General features: G+C 37.9%; 1 protein-coding gene and 1 pseudogene across 10 annotated transcripts in view; one reads left to right on the top strand and one right to left on the bottom strand.

Moving 5' to 3' along the window:
* The window catches only part of LOC149557119 (DExH-box ATP-dependent RNA helicase DExH8-like), a 52,020-nt gene that overhangs the window by 12,877 nt on the left and 17,013 nt on the right, over window positions 1-22,130 (top strand). For 7 of the 10 annotated variants that reach the window (XM_089831832.1, XM_089831833.1, XM_089831831.1 and 4 more), the window contains exon 2: window positions 19,554-19,711. The exons of the other annotated variants lie outside the window; for them this stretch is intronic. The gene's annotated coding sequence lies outside the window, so the exon portion shown is untranslated. The remainder of the gene's footprint in view (window positions 1-19,553; window positions 19,712-22,130) is intronic. 10 annotated transcript variants of the gene reach the window in all.
* Window positions 18,046-22,130, bottom strand: part of LOC149557121 (DEAD-box ATP-dependent RNA helicase 32-like) — a 108,322-nt pseudogene continuing 104,237 nt past the window's right edge.

Here is a 22,130-nt window from a genome sequence, read left to right on the forward strand (position 1 = left end):
GTAGATAATGGAGGAGAATAAACCTCAGACTTATTTAAAAGATTTTGTAAAGAATCAAGGATCAAGAGGGAGTATATTGTTCCTTGTAACCCTGAACAAAATAGGGTAGCTGAAAGGAAGAATAGGACAATTATAGAAGCTACTAGGGCTATGATTTTTGACCAAAATCTAGAATACTATCTTTAGGCAAAAGCCTCTTGTACTGCTGTATATATTCAAAATAGAAGCCCTCACTCCTATCTTAAAGATAAGACCCCTGAAGAAGTATTTACTAAAGTAAAACCCAATATAAGTCATCTCAGAATTTTTGGATGTCCTGTATACATTCATGTTCGAAAGGAAAAGAGAACCAAATTAGAACCATCTGGGAGGAAGGGGATCTTTGTAGGGTATAGTGAAACTTCTAAAGCATATAGAATTTTCATACCTAGACAGAAAACTATTGAACTTAGCAAAGATGTAGTCTTTGAGGAAGATCTTACATTCAAAAGAGCCATAAGTTCCAATGAACCCTCTCCTTTATCAAATTCTGAAAGAATTAGTGAATTTGAATCCCAGAGGGAGAACTTAGAAGAGGTCAAAAATGAAAATATGAATCTTGAGGAAAATTCAAACAAAAGACCACTTTGGGCCATAAAAACAATTGAAGTAGCTCAAGACTTTGCTGCACCTTCAGGATCAGTCAGAGAAAGTAAAAGACCTAAAAGATTCTCTGGTTATACAACAAATATGAATAATTTATCCAAAACAAAGCCATCCAATCCTTCTGATGCTATTAAACATCCAGCCTAGAAAGAAGCTATGACAGAAGAATACTAGTCAATTATGAAAAATGATGTTTGAGAAATAGTTCCAAGGGCAAAAGGAAAATCTGTTGTTTCTTCCAAATGGATATTCAAAATAAAGCATGCTACTGATGGAAGTATTGAGAAATATAAAGCCAGATTTGTAGCCAGAGGTTTTTTTCAAAAGGAAGGGATTGATTATGAAGAAACCTTTCCTCTTGTTGCCAGATATACTACCATTCGAGTTGTCTTAGCAATTGCCGCATCTAAGGGCCTTCCATCTGATGGATGTAAAGACAACATTTCTCAATGGAAAGATTTTAGAAGAAGTCTATCTGGAGCAACCAGAAGGATTTGAAACCCATGATTCTAACGCCTTTGTTTGCAGACTCAAGAAAGCTCTTTATGGGCTCAAACAGGCTCCCAAGGCCTGGTATGAAAGGATTGATAAATATCTCACCGACTTAGGATTCTCTAAGAATGAAGCCAATCCAAACTTATATTATAAAAGAGATAAAGATGGTATGGTAATATTGATATTGTATGTTGCTGATTTTTTAATCACAGGTGATGATCATCTTATAGATCAGTGCAAGAAAGATCTAACCAAAGAATTCGAGATGACGGACTTGGGTCTTCTCCATTACTTCCTAGGATTGGAAGTACGACAAAATGTTGATAGTATCATACTAAATCAAGGGAAGTACACTTCAGATATCTTGAAGAAATTTGGAATGTGGAACTGCAAGTCCATGTCTTCTCCAATGGAGACCAATTTGCATAAACTTAAAGAAGCAGCTGCAGAATCACCTCCAATAGATTCTACTCTCTACAGACAGATGATTGGGTCCCTGATGTACCTAGTAAATACAAGACCTAATATTTGCTATGTTGTTTATGCTTTAAGTCAGTTTATCTGTGAACCTAAGGAGATTCACCTAGTTGTTGTTAAACACATTATGAGATACCTACAAGGCACTCTTAAGTATGGACTCAAATATGAGAAAGTTAATTTAGACTTGCATGGATTTATCAATTCAGATTGGGGTGGACGTGTTAAAGACAAATATAGAGTATTAATTCTTGCTTAACATCTGTATTGATGTTGCTAGATATGATATCTCTCTGTAGGATTATCAGGTTAAGAGGGAGTGTTAAGAATCTAACCTAGATAATTCACAAGTCTAATGGTGCAAATCATACCTGACTCTTCCAGTTATATATTCTCAATGAATGGCATTTAAAATAATTTATATGTTCTTTATAGGTGTTGGCGATCTGTAGGAAAATACTTTAGTTTGTCTTTGACTAATCTTAGTTAGGCATAAATCATATTTGCATTATGATCGCCAACTTAGGGATGACTAATTATTAGTTATTTGCCAAGGGTTATGTCCCTTGAGGGACATACCCTCTAGAAGAATATATAGGCGGGTTAAGAATGTAGTTTGGAGACACACAAATACAATACAATCTGATCTTCAAGCATTCTATTTCCCACAGATTTATAGCAGCGATTTTCCCATCACACAAGTTTGTGAATAGAAGCCTAGACTTGCAGTTGTCATTAATATATCTGCCTTAAAAGATTTGAACATACGAATTGTAGCAAGGATTATTTTCAGCAACTCTGAGTTTGCATTCAAGGCTCACGAATTTGCAGAACTGTACACTAACAACATAACCAACAACATATCTAATTCACTGGAAGGATTCGCCATATGAAGATGCCACTTGGGAAAGCAAATCAATCCTGCAACATCCGGCACTGAGATTTCTTGAGGGCAAGCAATCCTAGGAAGGGAGGACTGTAATGTCCCCTACTCTGTGCTAGACCTATTGGCGCCTAGTTGGTCTATCTTTCCATCCGGATAGGCACACACTCCTCTAGCAGACGACATACTCCACTGCTAAGATGGGGGTATCCGAGCTAGTGTGTGGTTCTGACAATCAAGGCGGCCATCATTTTGGAAGAGGCACAGACGACGGCTAGGATAGATAGTAGGTAGTATGGACTGCTCTCCAAACGCAACACTTGCTCTTTACCAAAATTGGGGTCTGCACATCCATTTCAGGATCCTTCCATCATATGTCCTCTCAGCCATATTAAGATGTCCACTTAGGAGATCTAGAAGTTATTTCTTTAAAATCACGCATTTTCAGTTGGTAGTTTCTTTCAACATTTGTATTAGGAGTTATATGTATTAATGCAATAATATTGTTCCTCTTGAGCTGCCATTGGTACAAACTACTTTTGAATGTCTATATATCATTTGTTTGAATAGGCACACCATAAATGGTAATAACAATCACAACAAGAATATCACAGTAATATCAGTACTTTCATCTTTGGGAATGTACACCAACTGTTCATAAAAATGACATAGGCAAATTCTGAATTCTTTTACAAATATAAGAGATTGGATATTACAGTGGTATCAGAGCCATAAGTCTTGCCAACTTGTGGGGAAAATTTATTACGTAACAGGCTAGATTAAACAGAAAAATGACAACCAGGTATAAGAAGGAAACCTTATAAATTTAGTCACCTCCAACTTGAACATGCAGAATCCTCAGATCAGATTAACATTGAGGATAATTATTTAGTTGATAAGGAGTTAATTTTTGGAATAGGAGAATGGGTTGAATAGATTGAACAAGTATAGGACACTCAAATGTCTCGCAATGAGAATGGACAAGAATGGGAAGTGAGGGAAACCTTGAGGACTATTAGAGATGGGCAGAACAATATAGGTACTGCACTTCAATAGCTTGTGTGCTATGGAGCAGTTAGCTCCGCCTCATAGGACAGCCCCGAGTCATCATAGCGGAGGTGGTAGTATGGAAGGATCACCTCGAGCTGCTAGGGTCCCCACACAGAACACTGACAGGCCTTTGATGTCCGTTTTTAATGCAGAGGAAGAGGTAGCACCACCCATAGTACCAAACTTACCACCAGATAACGTTATGGCAATGTATGATGAATGAGATTTATTCCCTGATTTGGTTAAGCAGAATTTGTCCTTTGTTAAATACTTTAATAAAAAAAGGGAGACAAAGAGACCACAGTAGGACAGGAGACCTAGAGTACAGAATAAGGACTTGAAGCATGCCATGAACAAACTATCTCTCCCTACTTTTGATGGTAGGAGTAAGACATCCACGAGAGCTTGGATTCACAAGCTAGACACTTGCCTAACACATAAGCCCATGTTAGAGACATAAGCTATTAGATTCGCTATGATGCATTTAGAGGGAGCGGCATATGATTGGTGGCATCATGGGTTGGTCCTCCAGGATCATGGTCTCATTACGTCTTATGAGACTTTCATCTCTAAGTTGATCACTCGCTTTGATAGGAAAGATATAGAGGTTTATTATAGGGATTTGACACAGTTGTGAGAGGGTGGATCTCTAGATGATTTCATTGATGAGTCTCAGCGGATTTTGGTGATGGTTTCGGATATGTAAGAACAATGTAAGGTAATATTGTTTACTGAGGGTCTACTGGACAGATATAGAGGTTTGGTTAAGGTACTTAAGCCAAACACCTTGGATGGTGCTATTAAGATTGCACACAATCTAGATTCACCCTCTTCGATATTACAATCTCCTAAGAAGCCATATAAGGGGTCCACTTCATTCCAAAAGAACAAGGACTAGCATAAGGCTACACCTCCCAGGATGGACTTTGAGTCACCAGAATGAACTTAGGAGGAAGAAGCTATGTTTCACTTGCAGAGAGTCATGGACACCGGATCATAGATGCCTTGGCAAAGGCAAAATACATTATGTCAAGGTACTTTCAGAGGAGGATGAGCAGTAGGAGGGCAGCGATGAGGAAGAAAGTGAGGAACGACCACCTAGAGAGAGAAAGAAAGAATCCATTCAGGGACAGCCTCTTATCATAGCTACCCTTTACATCGATCGCTTGTGACATCCCTTTCGTTTGAAGGGAATAGTTAGGGGACATTGTATTGTGTGTCTGTTAGATACAAGGGCATCACATAACTTCATAGCCACACACTGGGTTACAAAGAGGAAGTTACAGATTGATGACATATGCGACTTTGAGGTTAGTGTTGTAGGAGGTGAGAGATTGAGATCCATAGGGAAAGTGTCAGGACTTCCAGTTCATTTTGATGACTTCCTTCTTGAGGCAGATTTTTATGTGGTCGATTTGGATGGACTAGATGCCATGTTGAGAAGACAGTGGTTGCAAACTATTGGTAGGTACATGGTTGATCATGCTAAAATGCAGCTAGAATTCTTACCGGATGGTCGATAGGTGATCCTCAAGGCTATGCCAAAGGGTGAACCCAGGTTGATTTCAGCTCACAGGATGGAGGCTATTATGAGACATGATGACATGGAGTGGGCAACACACTATTTCATTTCCTCTAAGGCTATGTTAGACTCAGGACAACAATTTCATATAGATATTCAGCCAGTGCTTGATAAGCGCAAGAGGGTTTTTGAGGACATATCTCTGGGCATTCCCCTAGATAGAGGGTTTGAGCATATCATTGAGTTAGAGGAGGGCGCCAACCTTGTCATCACTACACCTTATCGTCATCCCAGGCACTATAAAGAGGAGATAGAAAAGACGATTAAGGAACTTCTAGACATGGGACACATCAAACCTAGCTCCAGTCCCTTTGCTTCTTCAGTCATATTGGTGAAGAAGGATGACACTTTTCACATGTGTATTGATTACCGTGCTCTCAACAAGAGAACCATCAAGAACAGGTACCCTATCCTTCACATTGATGAGTTACTAGATGAGCTCCATGGGGCAGTTTACTTCTCGAACATTAACCTCAAATCAGGATACCATTAGATACGGGTTTGCGAGGAGGATGTGCATAAGACAACCTTCCGATGTCACTATGGGCACTACGAGTTCTTGGTTATACCATTTGGACTCACTAATGCATCGGCTACAACCATATTTTTAGAAAACGACTATGAAAGAGCATGTTGGTATTTTTTGATGACATCTTTGTTTTTAGCAAAACTTGGGAGGAGCACCTGCTGCATTTAGATGAGGTACTTAGTATTATGAACTCTCTTTGTTTGCGAAAGAGTCAAAATGTGAGTATGGATTGATCGAGATTTTTTACCTTGGTCACGTGATTGGTGTAGATGGGGTGAAGGTACACTAGGAGAAGATTCACGCAATCCTAGACTGGCCACCACCGAGGAATGTATCAGATTTGAGGGGCTTCCTATGTCTTTGCTCTTATTATAGGAGGTTCACTAGAGGCTTTTCATAGACAACAACTCCCCTCGCTGATTTCACACGAAAAGGGGCATTCAGGTGGACAGTTGATGCAGAGGTGACCTTTGATAAGCTCAAGTAGGTGATGAGCACATGCCTAGTCTTGGCATTGCGTGATTTCTCTCGGCCATTTGTACTTGAGTGTGATGCTTCAGGGAGCGAGATTGGCACAGTTTTAATGCAGGATAGGCATTCGATTGCTTATGAGAGTAGGAAGCTCAAGGATGGCGAGAAAATGTACTCCACCTATGACAAGGAAATGTTGGCCATTATGCATAGTTTGGCCAAGTTTAGACAATACTTGGTGGGTGGTAGATTCACAGTTAGGATGGATCACAACAGTTTGCACTACTTCTTAGAATAGAAGGAACTAAAAGAAAGGCAACAAAAGTTGGTTAGCAAGATTCAGGCATATGATTTTGACATTGAGTATGCCAAGAGAAAGAACAATGTGGTTGCTGATGCACTTTCCAGGAGATCTTCGGTGGTAGAATGTTGTGTTATTTTCGAGATATCGGCAGATTGGAAGTCCTAGTTGTTGGTTAAGTATCAAGCATGTCAGATTATGGATGGACAACTTCAAGACAACAGGTACAAGGTAATCGATGATATGATTTTTTATAAGGATAGGATATACCTCGTACCAGGATCTAAACTCAAGGGTAAGATTTTGGAGACTCTTCATGATACACCATCAGCTGAACATCTAGGTTTTTTCAAAACCTATAGACAGGTTAGGGAAAGGTTTTCATGGAAGGGCCTCAAGGACGATGTCCTCCAGCATATGAGAGGATGCCAGACTTGTCAACAAAACAAGTCAGAGCACTAGTTTCTAGCAAGATTATTACAGCCTCTTCCTATTCTGGCACAGAAATAGGAGAGTATCTCCATGGACTTTATTATAGGGTTGTCGAGGGTGCAGGGCAGAGATTCCATTTTTGTGGTGGTGGACAGATTGACGAAATTCACTCTTTTTTTTGCCATAGCAGTAGATTGGTTGGCCTCTCAGGTAGCTGAGTTATTTTTTCCAAAGATTTTTCGTCTACATGGTCTTCCCCACACCACTATGAGCGACAGGGATAGCAAGTTCCTCAGCACCTTTTGGCAGGAACTATTTAGATTGACAGGGACGGAGTTAACAGCCAGTACAAGTTACCACCTCCAAACAGACGGGTAGACTGAGATAGTAAACAAATGGTGGAGGGTTATCTTCGGAGTTATGAAGCAGGGCAACACAGAGCTTGGGTTAAGTGGTTATATCTAGGGGAGTATTGCTACAACTCCTACCACATGTCCATCTGGATGACTCCATTTCAAGCTCTCTATGGTAGCGAGCATCTATCGTTCATAGATTTGGCTTTGTAGGACAACAAGGCACCTCTATTTGGGGATTGGATACAGGATCAACAGGACATTCTCAGATCTCTTCAGGAGAATATTTACAGGCTCAAAATCAACAAAAGATGTATGCTAATCACCAGTGGACAGAGTAGAGTTTTGAGTTGGGTGACATGGTTTATCTTCGTCTCTAGCCTTATAGGCAATGTTCCTTGAAAAAGAGTCGGTCTCAAAAACTTCAGCCTAAATTATTTGGTCCTTATCGCATTACTTGGAGGGTTTGGGAGGTAGCTTATGAGCTGGACTTACCAAATGACAGCAAAATTCATAATGTTTTCCACGTTTTTTGTCTCAAGAAAGTGATTGCCCAACATGGAGTACCCTCCATTGGATTGCCTCCACTTGACGAGGAAGAGAAGCTAGTATTAGTTGCAACAGAGGTGATAGAGGTTAGAGAAAGTAAGTTGCATAACAGGTCCATTGAGGAATATCTAATTCATTGGAATGATTTTCCATATGAAGATGCCACTTGGGAAAGTGATTCAATCCTGCAGCATCTGGCACTGAGATTGCTTCAGGGCAAGCAATCCCCAGAAGGGAGGATTGTAATGCCCCCTTCTCTGCGCTAGACCTATTGGCACCTAGTTAGTCTATCTTTCCATCCAGATAGGCTAATGACATTTGTTTTGAGGATGCCAATCAGTCACAGGGATATACTTGGTTTCAATGGGGAAAACATTTATGTGGGAACCCATAATGTTAACTCAACTTTATTTTATTGAGTGATTTATAAAGTACATCTTTTAAAAGTCACTTCATGACAAAAATGACTTAAGTGACTAAAAGACGAAATAGGCTTTTATCCCACATTGCTTAGTTATTTGCATCTACCCTCACTTCAAGGTTATAATGGCAAGCATCTGCTTTGGGATGATCACCATGAGATATATTAATATATTATTTCAAAAACGGTTGCTTGAATGTGACTAATCTTTTCTTAAGGACAAAACTCCTTAAGGAGTTTAGTGAGACCGGACGTAAACGTAGTGGCTCACATTTCATTTCCAGATTTGAAATTCGAATTTGCATACTGGAAATCGATGGGAAGTTGGAGTTTCAACCGTAGATAGAAGTGACAAGGATCTGAAGTTAGCTCTTGGCATTGGTGACGTACAGGCTAGTGGCAAACAAACTTGAGCACAAACAGCAGATAGGAGGACCAATCTATCTAGATAGGAAGACCGACCTTTCCAGTGAAGTTGCAAAGGTAAATCATTTCCTTGAACGCAATATTACTTTGGTTTCTGACCAGTCCAAAACGTGGCGCTCCTCAGCATCAAAACCAACAGTAAGGTTAACGTGAAAGGTAGCAGCAACAGACCGGCACAAGCATCAAACTCACAGTGAACTCTCACACAAAGTTATATGGAACAAGACTAGACGGGTCGGTGTTGGGAGTGGAAACAGTGTAAAGGTAAGGATGGTTGCGGAGGACTACTGGGAGACAATAGAGCACTCACACGACAGCAAAAATGGCATCGTAGCCTCAAACAGTACGAGTACACATTCCTCTAGCAGACAACATATTGCACTACTAAGACGGGGGTATCCGAGCTAGTGTGTGGTTCTGACAATCAAGGCAGCCATCATTCTGGAAGAGGCACATACGGTGGCTAGGATAGATAGCAGCTAGCATAGATTGCTCTCCAAACGCAGCACTTGCTCATTGTCAAAATCAGGGTCTGCACATCCATTTTAGGTTCCTTCCATCATATGTCCTCTCAGCCATATTAAGATGTCCACTTAGGAGATCTAGAAGTTATTTCTTTTTAATCACGAATTTTCAGGTGGTAGTTTCTTTCAGCATTTGTATTGGGAGTTATATGTATTAATGCAATAATATTGTTCCTCTTGAGCTGCCATTGGTACAAACTACTTTTGGATGTCTATATATCATTTGTTGGAATAGTCACCATAAATGGTAATAACAGTCACAATAAGAATATCACAGTAATATCGGTACTTTCATCTTTGGGAATGCACACCAACTGTTCGTAAAAATGACATTAGACAAATTCTGAATTCTTTTACAAATATAAGAGATTGGATATTACACCTAGTAAGTGCAGGTGATCATACTCATCCTGCTCCACTGTTGTGTTATCATCTTACACATCCTAAGTGATAACAAAACCACTTCGGCCCTTAGTTATTTCATTATCCCTTGCATCATTCACTCCATCATCAACATGTTCAATCTTTATAGCCTTTGTAGTAAGCTCTTATACCTTTCTCCTTGCAAATTGTCTCTATAGCTGCGTTGCAAATGTGACGGCACAATCTCTACTTGAAAAAAAATGTCGGTAATCTAATTTTATCACTTCAAGTGTTTGTCTGTGTGTTTGCAGGCTCAATGCTGAGAGGTCATTCCTAGGACCGTTTTGTCCCTCATCAAGATGAACTATCTAGATAATGTACTCAATGGATTTATCTGTGATACCAAAACGAGGTAAGGCTTGTGCAACTTCCTCTATTGAGAACTTCTCTAAAAGGTCTAACTTGCTAGAAATGAAATTTATTTCCTGTCAAATTTATTTCCTCCTCAAGGCTGAATCCTTCTACAATTTCGAGAGCTCAAACTTTGTATGTGTTTTCCTATCATATTTGTCAATGAAATCTGAAGTTTCCTTTTCCACAACTGATTGTCAATCAGCATCATGCTCACATCCAATAGTCTCATGGCTGGAATTTGAATCTTCTTGTATCAACTCTTCCACCTAACGTTCATCAATTCTTGTTACCTGCTGGTCTTCCATACCTATTATAACTAAACTTTGCAACTTAGTTGATGATGTCATAGAAGATGGGATTTCAGATTGAGCTGAAGAAGAGTGACAAAATCAACTTTTGACCAAGCTCATCCACCTGATTTTCAACTTCACATAATGCCACTAATGTAGTCTATAGGGTGTCCTTAGTACTCGAGAGCTCAAAGGTAAGGGTGTTTACTTCTTCCTTCTTCCTTCTTCCTTAATACCTCGAAAGAAATCTGTGCAAGATCAAGGAGATGTTCACGATTTGAAAGAAGATGTAGATAATCTGATTTCATTGTTTTCATCCCTTGACCAACTGCAAATTTGAGAATTCTTCTTTGAGTCACTTTTGTCTCTTGTCCTGTTGTTAATCCAAAAGATTCTTTTTAATCACCCTTTACATGTCATTAAAATGTGCTAGAGCTGCAGCAATTTTATCTTTAGTGACTTCCAATTGTCTCTCCAAATTAGGTAAACTAGCATATGTATGAAAAAAAACAGATTTACATGAAGTAATTGAGTGTCCTTCATTACACATTAATGCTATTGATGCCATCTTTCAAGCCCAATTGTGAAGATGAAGTGTGAATAACACTTTGGTCAAAAGTAGATCCATCCCAAGAAGGACCCATACTATATGTATGTAATGGGCACCCCTGGATGTCCCAAAAACTAAACCAAATTGCTGAAAGGAATTATGTCAAACAGTTTGCATTCAACTTCTTATTTCTCCGGTTAATGTTTTAAACCCCTTATAACTCCGGAAATCAAACGTTTATTTGTTTATTGTGTTTCATGCATGGAATTGGTATCATACAACATAAGCAAGAAAGAAACTACAATGATATGCAAAGTGAAAATGAACTACTGCAAATAAAATGTTATTTTCAGAATTCATAAAACCAAATACATGGCAGATTTATCAGCTCACTAATTACTTCAGCAGTATTGACATAATACTCCAGCCCATGCTTTCGAACTTGCTGCTACAATACTTTGTCCTTCAATCAGTCCACTACCTTCATAATACCATTCCCTCAAAGCGGCATAAGCGTCGGACAAGTAGTGAAGAAGATATGAGCAAAATACCAAATCTTCCTGTAGCCGGAAATGCAACTAAACTGCCTGATAATGAAGCCAATAACAAAGAATTCCAAAGGCCAAACCCCAAGGGAATGACGTCTAGAATGTTACAAGAGAGGATAGACGTCCTCAAATGCTAAGAACGGAGCTGCAACTCACACACCAATTTCTTCTCATATTCAACCTGCCTAATGAAGCCACAAATGCTTCCTTTTATTCTATTTCCAAGGGTCCGCTCAACTCATATGGGCAATGTGGGATAAAAGATGTGTAATATATAAAACATATATTAAAATACCCCTTATGTCTCCCTTGGGTACACATCACCATAAAATAAATATTAAAGTAACACTTTAATATTTTACAATTAAATTTAATAAAACTTCAGGCATTAAAATGTATTAGCAATCGGACTCCGAATAATGCGAGTGATAGCTCATCGGAAAGCTCTCACCGAGGAGTATCGAATCCAATCACCAAAATTGACCTGCACTGTGTCCTGTCGACTTACTAAAAATAGTAAGTATGCCTGAAACTGAGTAAATCAACTTCATTTTGGCCTTAATTTTTTCTTATCCTCCACTTAGACTTTGGAGAACGTGAAGGCCAAAAGATGGGATCATTACAAATCCGCCCTCTTTGAAATTGCTTGTCCTCAAGCAATTAAGTAACATAATGAACTCCAACCTCCACTTGGATCCCAATATGTGATATCCATATGGAAGTTAAACCAACTGCAAACCCGCATCACCAGGACCAACCCTTGTAGCCTAGCATTCAAAACTTGTGCTGATGAAGTCAGAATGTCACCATAAGGCACCTCCATAGAAGATCTATGAAACGTCTTCTTCCCTTTATCCATCCACATAATATATATTGGACTGGAATGCATATTATCACCATCATGCATTGAAAAAGATGTAGTTGTAGGTGAACCATATGTACTCATGCTAACTGTATCAACAATAGGTGTTGCCGCATCGAAATATATGGACATAGGAACAACATTAACTGCTGCAATAGAAAATTGAACTGAATTTGTAGTTGATGAAAACTCATAATCATTAACATGTGTGGCTTCATTAGAAAATACATCAACCACTGCATTTATACCATTAAACTCCTCATTGGATGCTTCAACTGACATAGAAGTGGTTGCTGATATGATAGTATCCTCGCATTCTCCTAATTTCACTATTGCTACGTCATCATCCCTTGACAAGGCTTCATATGTGGTCTCCTGTCTTTGCACGCATGTCTCTATTGACTCTGCCGAAATGCCCACATCACCAACATCATAGCTGGCTGGCTCTATACGTGTCTCGATCCCACCTGAGAAATCGACTACCTTTTGCTCTGGAGCAACATACAAATCATCAATGTTGATGCCCATCTGTCTAGCCATAAGCTGCAACATCATATCCATTCGCCTATTCTGCTCCTGTTGCATACGTTGCCTCTTCTCTAATGTACCCAATAACTGTTTGAACATCACATCTTGATCTGGACTAATATACATCTTTATTCGGCTATCAATATGATCTCCACAGGATGGCAGGACTTATAGCTCTGATACCACTGTAATGGGCACCCCTGGATGTCCCAAAAACTAAACCAAATTGCTAAAAGGAATTATGTCAAACAGTTTGCATTCAACTTCTTATTTCTCCGTTTAATGTTTTAAACCCCTTATAATTCCGGAAATCAAACGTTTATTTGTTTGTTGTGTTTCATGCATGGAATTGGTATCATACAACATAAGCAAGAAAGAAACTACAATGATATGCAAAGTGGAAATGAACTATTGCTAATAAAATGTTATTTTCAGAATTCATAAAACCAAATACATGGCAGATTTATCAACTCACTAATTACTTCAGCAGTATTGACATAATACTCCAGCCCATGCTTTCGAACTTGCTGCTACAATACTTTGTCCTTCAATCAGTCCACTACCTCCATAATACCATTCCCTCAAAGCGGCATAAGCGTCGGACAAGTAGTGAAGAAGATATGAGCAAAATACCAAATCTGCCTGTAGCCGGAAATGCAACTAAACTGCCTGATAATGAAGCCAATAAAAAAGAATTCCAAAGGCCAAACCCCAAGGGAATGACGTCTAGAATGTTACAAGAGAGGATAGACGTCCTCAAATGCCAAGAACGGAGCTGCAACTCACACACCAATTTCTTCTCATATTCAACCTGCCTAATGAAGCCACAAATGCTTCCTTTTATTCTATTTCCAAGGGTCCGCTCAACTCATATGGGCAATGTGGGATAAAAGATGTGTAATATATAAAACATATATTAAAATACCCCTTATGTCTCCCTTGGGTACACATCACCATAAAATAAATATTAAAGCAACACTTTAATATTTTACAATTAAATTTAATAAAACTTCAGGCATTAAAATGTATTAGCAATTAGACTTCGAATAATGCGAGTGATAGCTCATCGGAAAGCTCTCACTGAGGAGTATCGAATCCAATCACCAAAATTGACCTGCACTGTGTCTTGCCGACTTGCTAAAAATAGTAAGTATGCCTGAAACTGAGTAAATCAACTTCATTTTGGCCCTAATTTTTTCTTATCCTCCACTTAGACTTTGGAGAACATGAAGGCCAAAAGATGGGATCATTACAATGTAGGAACAATTTCAGCTGAACTAACATAAGCATTAGCACTCACATAATATGTGGAGTCATTATCATTGGATGATTGGAAAACATCTCCATATGGGGTACTAATATGCCCATCATATGCATAATGTAATCACTCTCGTAGGATAGCTCTACTGTATCATCTTAAAATGGAAGCACTCTTCATTTAACACCTTTTAGCTCTCGTACTTATTGACCTTATGAACCTAGAGAAAAGGTTGAGTTATGGTATATAAAAGGGAGTACAAAGATTAGTTAAGACAGTGATTTTATAGTGTATTGGTTATCTACTTAAGGCTGCAAAGGATGGATACACTGATTAAGTCTAGAAGAACAAGTAAGAAGAATTGAGTCTGTCAAACTTGACCGAGTGGATAGTAGGTGCCGAGCAAAATTAGTGCAAGTCAAGTAGAAAATCAATTGGAGCCGAGCAAAGTCAAAGTTCAGTGTATGTCGAGTGATAGTGTAAGCCAAGTAAAGTTTAGTTGATGCTAAGCACCAGTAAACTTTAGTGTTTGTTGAGTTATCTAGTGGATGATGAGTGGAAGAACATTATGGAAGCCAAGTGACAACATATTGATGCCGAGTGCCAACATTCATGTTAAATTGTGGATTTGACGAATCTAAGTTGACTATTTTGTTTTCTTGAATTTTGTAAAGCGCGTGGAAGATAACTATGATGAGTTGGTGGCACAAAATTCATGGTAAACTATTTTGAGGCGAATTCAAAAAGGATTGAAAGAGAAGTATTTAGAAGGGACTAAAATGAAAAGATGGGTAGATTCATTGAATCCTACCTAACTCTAAAATGGATGATGGAGGATGAACAACAAAATGTCTTAATTCTCTATTTATAGAGATGGCTGGTCAAAAGCAAGGTTGGTCAATGTTCAATAACCTAAGTTAGACAAGAGGTCTAAAGTATTGCTTCATTTAGAGACCAAACATAAGAGATTGTTATTGGCAAGCAAAGAAAGAAGGCTGAAGGGTACGAATGCTTGAAGGGTGAACAAGCTATCAGAGCTGAAGTGTGTGAAAGCCAAGCAGAATGGAGGACTGAAATAGAGATTTGTAATCTGCAAGTGAGTTGTAAGTTGTTATCAGATTAAGCCTTACTGTTACTTTCTAATCATTGTACTAGTCTAGGGTAGATCCTTTGGATTAAGGTTGACCTAACAGATATTCTAAGTGAATGATCTAAAGTCCTCTAACAAGGCTCACTCCTAACAGGGTGATTGAAATCCTCTAACCAAGTCACATTTAATAGTGTGTATTGTAACCTTTAACAGGGTTGGCCTTTTACAGGGCATCACTTCAAAATAGTGAGAATGAGTAGCATGTTATTGGTGGTTTTTCCCAAACTGGGTTTCCACATAAAATCATTGTGTTAAATGTGTTATTGAATTTATTATGTTTCATGCTTACATTTTTGCAAAGTTGATTTGACAGTAATCTACAAGTTTAAGTGAGTGTATGATCTAATGGATGCATGCATGATGAATATGTTTTATGGATATGGGTTCACTAAGCTATGAGAAGTTTTATTTGTACATCTGGGCCTTGGATAACTAATTCACACCCCTCTCAGTTATTCTAAAGAATTCCAACAGTAAAGATATCAAATGAAGGTTTGGAGGATTTGACTTTTTTTCCTTTAACTGATGTCCATCCATCCTCTGCCTTTCCAGCAATTGTCTGCCAATTCGAAGATAAACCTGAAGAACCATTGCAAACTGCAAGAGTATCCATTGGAGGGAAAGGGGTAGCACCAGCGCTAACCCCTAAAGCCCTCACAAAAGAAACATAGGTATCAATACCCGCAGCACCAGGATATAAGATAGATGAGCCCTAGCATCAAAGTTTTGGACAGAGGCAGCAACTAAAGAAGGGACAACCTTAACATTTTGAATCAAAGTCGCCTTAGAGATGACATTTGTATCATCAAAGACAACATCAGTATCGTATGCCAAAGAAAGATCATTCTGAGGTGAGCAATCCACCCCATCCCCTTCCTTGGAAACTTTTTGAACCAAATAATGATGGTCTGAAACCCCCAACCACCAAAAAAGTGATTTCTTCAATCTAACCTTATCAAACAAACACCATGCAGTGAGATGACCAGTCTTGTGACATTTCCTACACCTGAAAGTAATACCCTCGTAATCAAGATTCTGGGTCCAAGAACCAGTTGGAGAAGCCAAAGTAATCTGTTCTGGGAGACCCTTAGAAACATCAACCATATAGAAATCTCCAATGGTCTCCTCCATGGCCTCCAAGACTGAATCCAGCCAAAAGTGAAGGGGGAGATTCAACAACCTTATGCATAAAGGTATCCTATTAAAGGATTTAGTAGTAAGATCAAATTCCTGATACCAAGGTTTGGCCATCAAGGGAAAATGGATTTCCATGGTGGAAGGGTGTGTTGCAATAGCATTATACAGTTGTTAAATCGCCTACATTTGAAGGGGTGGCTCCCTTAAATGCTTCTCAACATCAAGAAGGTGATATTGACCCTTCTCCTAATAATTTGTTGGAAGCTAGTCTCGGGCATAAAGATGTTGTGGTTCTTCATGTGGTTGGCTTTTTTCATGTAGCCTATGTTGGTGCTTTGGTTGGTGATGTTGGTTAGAATAATGTTGTTAGCTCTATCCACCATGGTGCTATTGAGCATGTACTTGTAGGAGGTGATGATGTTGTGGCTTCTATGGGAAAGTCTAATGTTGTTGGCCTTGTCCTTAATAGTCATGTGAGTGATGGATCTAGTGTTGTTGGCTCTGCTTTTGTTGGCCCTGCCATTATTGGTGTTGGATCTACTTTTTCATACTTTTATGTAGGTTCATTGGCCTAGCAATCTATGACAGCCAAGATTGAGGAGGGTTGGATTTCAATTAAAGGCAAACATCCAAAGAGGTTTCCTTCTCATTCTTCTCCTAAAGCCCACAAGGTGGGAGCTAAGGGGAATCCTTAATTCTGTAATCTCTTTATTATTGTACGGTTATCAATCTATTAAGAGCTTTCTTTCCTTGACCAACAATTTGACACCCCCTCTTTTGTGTTTGTTTTGCTGTGTCTCGACCTCGTTTTTCTTTGCAAGAGCGTATTGTGTATCTTTCGATTTGATTTGCAAGTTGTATTTGGACTACAAAGGCCCCTTCAAAACCTATTTTACTTAATCAAAAACAATCTACAATCCTCATGTAAAACAAGTTTGCAAGTACAAAAAAAATTTGTAATCTCAAATGCAACAAAACAAATAACACCACAATTTTATATTGACATGATTATTAATTTGCTACCATCCTTATATGAAATGCAACAAATTCAAATCCATATTAGATTTATTACATCCTTCAATTATCAAATAAAATAAATATATTTGTGTGTGTTTTACATTTAACTATGAGAGTGACTATGTGCTATTATAATTCTAACATCAAAAATATTAAATTAATTAAATTAGTTGATATAAACTTGTGCTTGTACATTTTGTTTGATTAGTTTAGACTAAACTCAAAGAAATTGGTGCAAGAAGCTTAAATAAAAAGTTAGTCCAAGGTTTCAACTATACTAAGATTGTTTCCGTAACCAGCATAAGACTATTTCACTCTACGCCACAAATGCTCCTACAGAGTGCTTATTCACATTAGCAAATATCTTGTTAAAAAAATCTAATTTCATAGTTCATTTTTGCAATTGTATGTCGTGAAAAGATTGTACAATCCATTTAATCATCTTAATCGGGGGACATTCATTAATAACGACAACAGTATCCATTTATATTCAAGTCCAACTTCTCGCAAAAATAAAGACTACTTTTCATAGGGAGAGCTCTAAATTTCTAAGTTTACATCAAATATTAAATAAGGCCAATAATTTAGACTTCAACCTTTGCCATGAAATCTACTCATGTTAAGTTTAATATATAATCCTAATAACTCTCCAAAACACTGTTGAATTGGATATATGAAGTACGACATTAGCAAAAGTAAATAACTGCCGAAGAGATGAAAATCTATCCAGCCGACTTGAACAAATACATCTCTTTCAATAAGGCTATTAGCCTGTATCTATACAACCCCCTTATTGCTTCGACCCCAAAAGCTTAAGAGCTAAAGATTCTTGCTCGGCTATAGGCAAGGAGCCTGTCTTTGAATTAACATAATTAGCAGTTTTCTTTGTTTCATTGTCATTGCTTGTATCATCATCTGAGCTATCACTGTGGAAATACACCTTCCTTGATTTCTTGGTGTCATCAACACCGTCTTCAAACTCAGAACTAGATGATGCATCCCTTTTCAGTTTACGTCTGTCTCTAGTTCGCTTTTCACGTAATCATTGTTTCAAAATAAGCTTATCCTCCTTATCCTGGTGTTTCATCTCTTCCTTGAGTTTACTATTTCGCTCTTCAACTGCAATGATGAAGACACATTAATTAACAGGTAATAAAACAACTGTTTGACTGAAACTTGTACTACATAGTTTCACAAATTCAAACATATACCAGAGCTACTAGAGAGACCAACAAAACAAACTTATATGGTGAAAAGGTATAAAGAACCGGCGTTCCAAAGGATAACCCAGTATGGCATTATAATAGCATTGAATGCACTGCGGCAGTAGTATATGGGTTACATATTATTGTTGCAGGGAGGTAGATTCTGTTAACAAAAGAGATGGCTGCAAATAGGGAAGCCTTTGATAAAGAAATATCGAGTTGCAAAAAATTAAATAATCTTATTGGCATCCAAGGACTTCGCAAATGCAAAGATTAACCAGACATGAATACATAAAAAGGTTCAGCACGCTACAACAATGTTTTGGAAATCCATTTTTAATTTCACAGTCAATTGAACTCATCAAATAGGCACATTTCAGAGAGTTGTTAGAATCGACAAGATGAAAGATTTTAGCATGCAAAATCCAGATTCATGGCGAGTTCGTGGAAATTTCCCAGAGGCATGAAACAAATCAGAAATTGAAACCAAGTGCGGTACTCCACAAGAGTAGAGTCACCAACCCTCACTAAATCCTACAAGTCCTGAACTGCAAAACAGAACTTCTAAGCATAAAGTCTATATCTTGTGTCTGATTTCCATGAGATTGAAGGAGCTATGCAGTTAAAAAAGGGATTGGTATTTCTTCTGCTGCAAGATTCAGAGTTGTGATGTAATTTGTGAAATAGGATTAAGTGCTGTGTTTTAAAGAAAGGTTTTTTTGTTTAAGTGTATTTTTGGGTTGGTGCCTAAACTAGGGTTGTTGCCTCAGCTGACTAGCATTGGTGCTTCAGTGTTCAGAGTCGGTGCTCTCTGTGACTTGCTGCTCACTTTTGTAATTTGGGTTGGTGCCCATTTTGTTAATAAATATTTAAAAACTATTGTATGCCATGGTTTTTACCCATAAGGGTTTTTCACGAGAAATGCAGGGTGTGCATTGTTATGGTTGCTCTCTTTATGCTTCTGTGGTTTCGTGCCATTAATAGCTAAATGCTAGTTCAATGTTTAATTTACTCTATTGTTATTACTAAAAGCATGTAATTCAATTAGACATCAAAGCATGAAGAAATCATATATGAATTGATGTCTTTTAAGGAATGGTGCGATTTAAATAAAGCCCCATGGGAAAGGATGTGCCTCTTCCCCAACCAAGAGGAAGTATAATTGCATTGGAAATATCCACCTTTATTGGCATCAAAGGAAGTCAGCAGCAGACCACGACAAAGAGGAAGTCTGAGGAAGATCGCTGAAAGGTAAGACTAATTCTGAGATTTCTGAGCACAGGATCTTCATATTGCTGTTTAAAAATTTGAACACAAGTTATTCAAATTGTTGTTTATATGTAGGGCTGCACATAAATGTATCTAGTGTGTAAATTATTTCACTTGATCTGATATCAATCTGGATAAAATGTATGAATATTAAAGTGTGTTTGCGTACTAATCAAATGGAGTACACACACACATCTGGAAGATACAGACATAAAGACACAGAGGGCTTTGTTTTAGATATTCATGCTATACAGTTTAATTAAGTTTTATATACATCTATACTTATTTCATGGTTGTAGTATTTATATGTAACCATAATGAAATGGATTTCCTACTTGGTAAGATAACTTTCTAACCCTAATTTTTGCAATGGTGTTGTGGAATCTGAACTTGTTTGTGTTTTAGAAGGGACATTATAGTTGGCCACTACAAATGATTCTCTCCATCCTCTTTGTTGTCACCTCTTCTATAGCTCATATGAGATCCCTTTGAGGACAGTACTTGTTTCCATCTTCTGAACTTAAATTCCATACTTAAATATTTCTTTGAATACTCCCCTAGAGAATGCAATCATTATAATGTTTGACTTTGCAATCCTTAGAATTCTTTAATATTTTGTTTAATGTATTGACATTTAGTCAAACACTTGTTATATTCAAAATTTATCACTTTGACCTTCAGAGCAATTTAGTCATACTTTATACTTGTGATAATGTTTGCAATGATCAAACACAATATCATAATATTTTAAATATTCTATAATATGCATACAATTCTTCAAAAGGAAATAACAACAAATTATACCTCTAGATGTTTGCACAACAACACAAACATGAAACTTAACCTTTATTCATCATCCAGGATCACTTTGAATAATCAAATGAATACAACAAAAAATTAGGATGTTCATTCTCTTAATAAAACCAATTTTCTGGCTATTGACGAACTTCAAAAATTACATTTGTTGTGCTTAGAGAAATAGACTTAAGCTTAAGGTTGATGATACCATCTTCATGGGTAAGGCTGAAGTGAAGGAAGCTAGAATTTTAAAGCAAGCTATTAACTTATGTTCTTTTGCATCAGGACAATTGGTTAACTGGAGTAAAAGTGTTGTGTTCTTTATTAACACCCCTATCCACAGACAAATTAAAATTGCTAAAATATTGGGATGTTCTATAGGATATCTCCCATCCTCTTACTTGGGGCTTCCCCTAGGCTTGAAGGTCCCTGATGCTTTTTGGGAAGATCTTATAAACAAATTCAGCAAGAAACTGGCGGGATGGAAAGGAAATCTTTTAAGCCACGCTAGTAAGTTAACTCTTCCCAAAGCCTGTCTCCAAAGCATACCTACTTATGCTCTAAGTCTTTTCAGAATTCCTTTTAAATTTGTTGAGTCAATTGATAAAATTCAAAGAAATTTCCTATGGACTGGCTCTGAGGAAAAAAGGAGAATGCCTTTAATTGCTTGGGATCAAGTTTGTAAACCCCGCAGTGAAGGGGGATTTGGAATCCGGAAAATTAGAAGTATGAATAAAGCCCTTTTAGCCAAATAGGGGTGGAGAGTTTACCATGACAACAAAGAGAGGAGTACCATATGGAAACATAAGTACCTCTTCAATGCTAAATCCCTTCCTGATTTCTTCGCCTCTCTTGATGTTATTCATTCTTCCTCATATGGAGAGTTGTTCAGGGGACCAAGAAAACTTTAGAAAAAGGATGCTCGTGGAAAATTGGTAATGGGCTAAAGGTGAAATTTTGGGAGGATATTTGGCTTAAGGACCATCCCTTGATTGGAGACTTTCATGACAAGGCCTTAGTTGACCAATGCAAGCAGAGATTTGGCTTTCTAGTAAGTCATTATTGGCAGAATGATTCATGGGTGATTTTAACTGATGTTGATCAAGGTTTCAATAATATCCAACTATCCCTAAATGCTGTCTCTCTTTACCCTAATCTTGAGGATGAGATTATTTGGCATGCTGATCCTAGTGGTCAATTTAAAATCTCTTCTATCTTTGCTTCAAAGGATAAGGGTAATCAACCTTTCTGGTCACATGCTTGGATTAAGGGTCTCATACCCAAAATTAACATTTTCTTTTGGATTCTTCTCCAAAACAAAATTCTGACCCTTGACAACTTGCAAAAAAGAGGTATAAATGTGGTTAATAGGTGTACTTTATGCAGAAATGGACTTGAAGATAGAGATCATATGTTTTTGAGTTGCTCTTATACCCAGGAAGTCTGGACTGAGATTTTGAATTTTTGGGGCATGACATGGGTCCATCAAAACAATGTGGATCTTTCTTTCAAAAGTTGGAGCTGCCCCTCAAAGGATCCTGATGCTCAATTTCTTTGGAAATTAACCCTCCCTTACCTTTGGTGGGGCATCTAGAAAGAAAGA

This window comes from Cupressus sempervirens, chromosome 5 (assembly GCF_028749045.1).
Source record: "Cupressus sempervirens isolate cs-2001-9-10 chromosome 5, ASM2874904v1, whole genome shotgun sequence".
In the NCBI taxonomy this organism is placed as follows: Eukaryota; Viridiplantae; Streptophyta; class Pinopsida; order Cupressales; family Cupressaceae; genus Cupressus; species Cupressus sempervirens.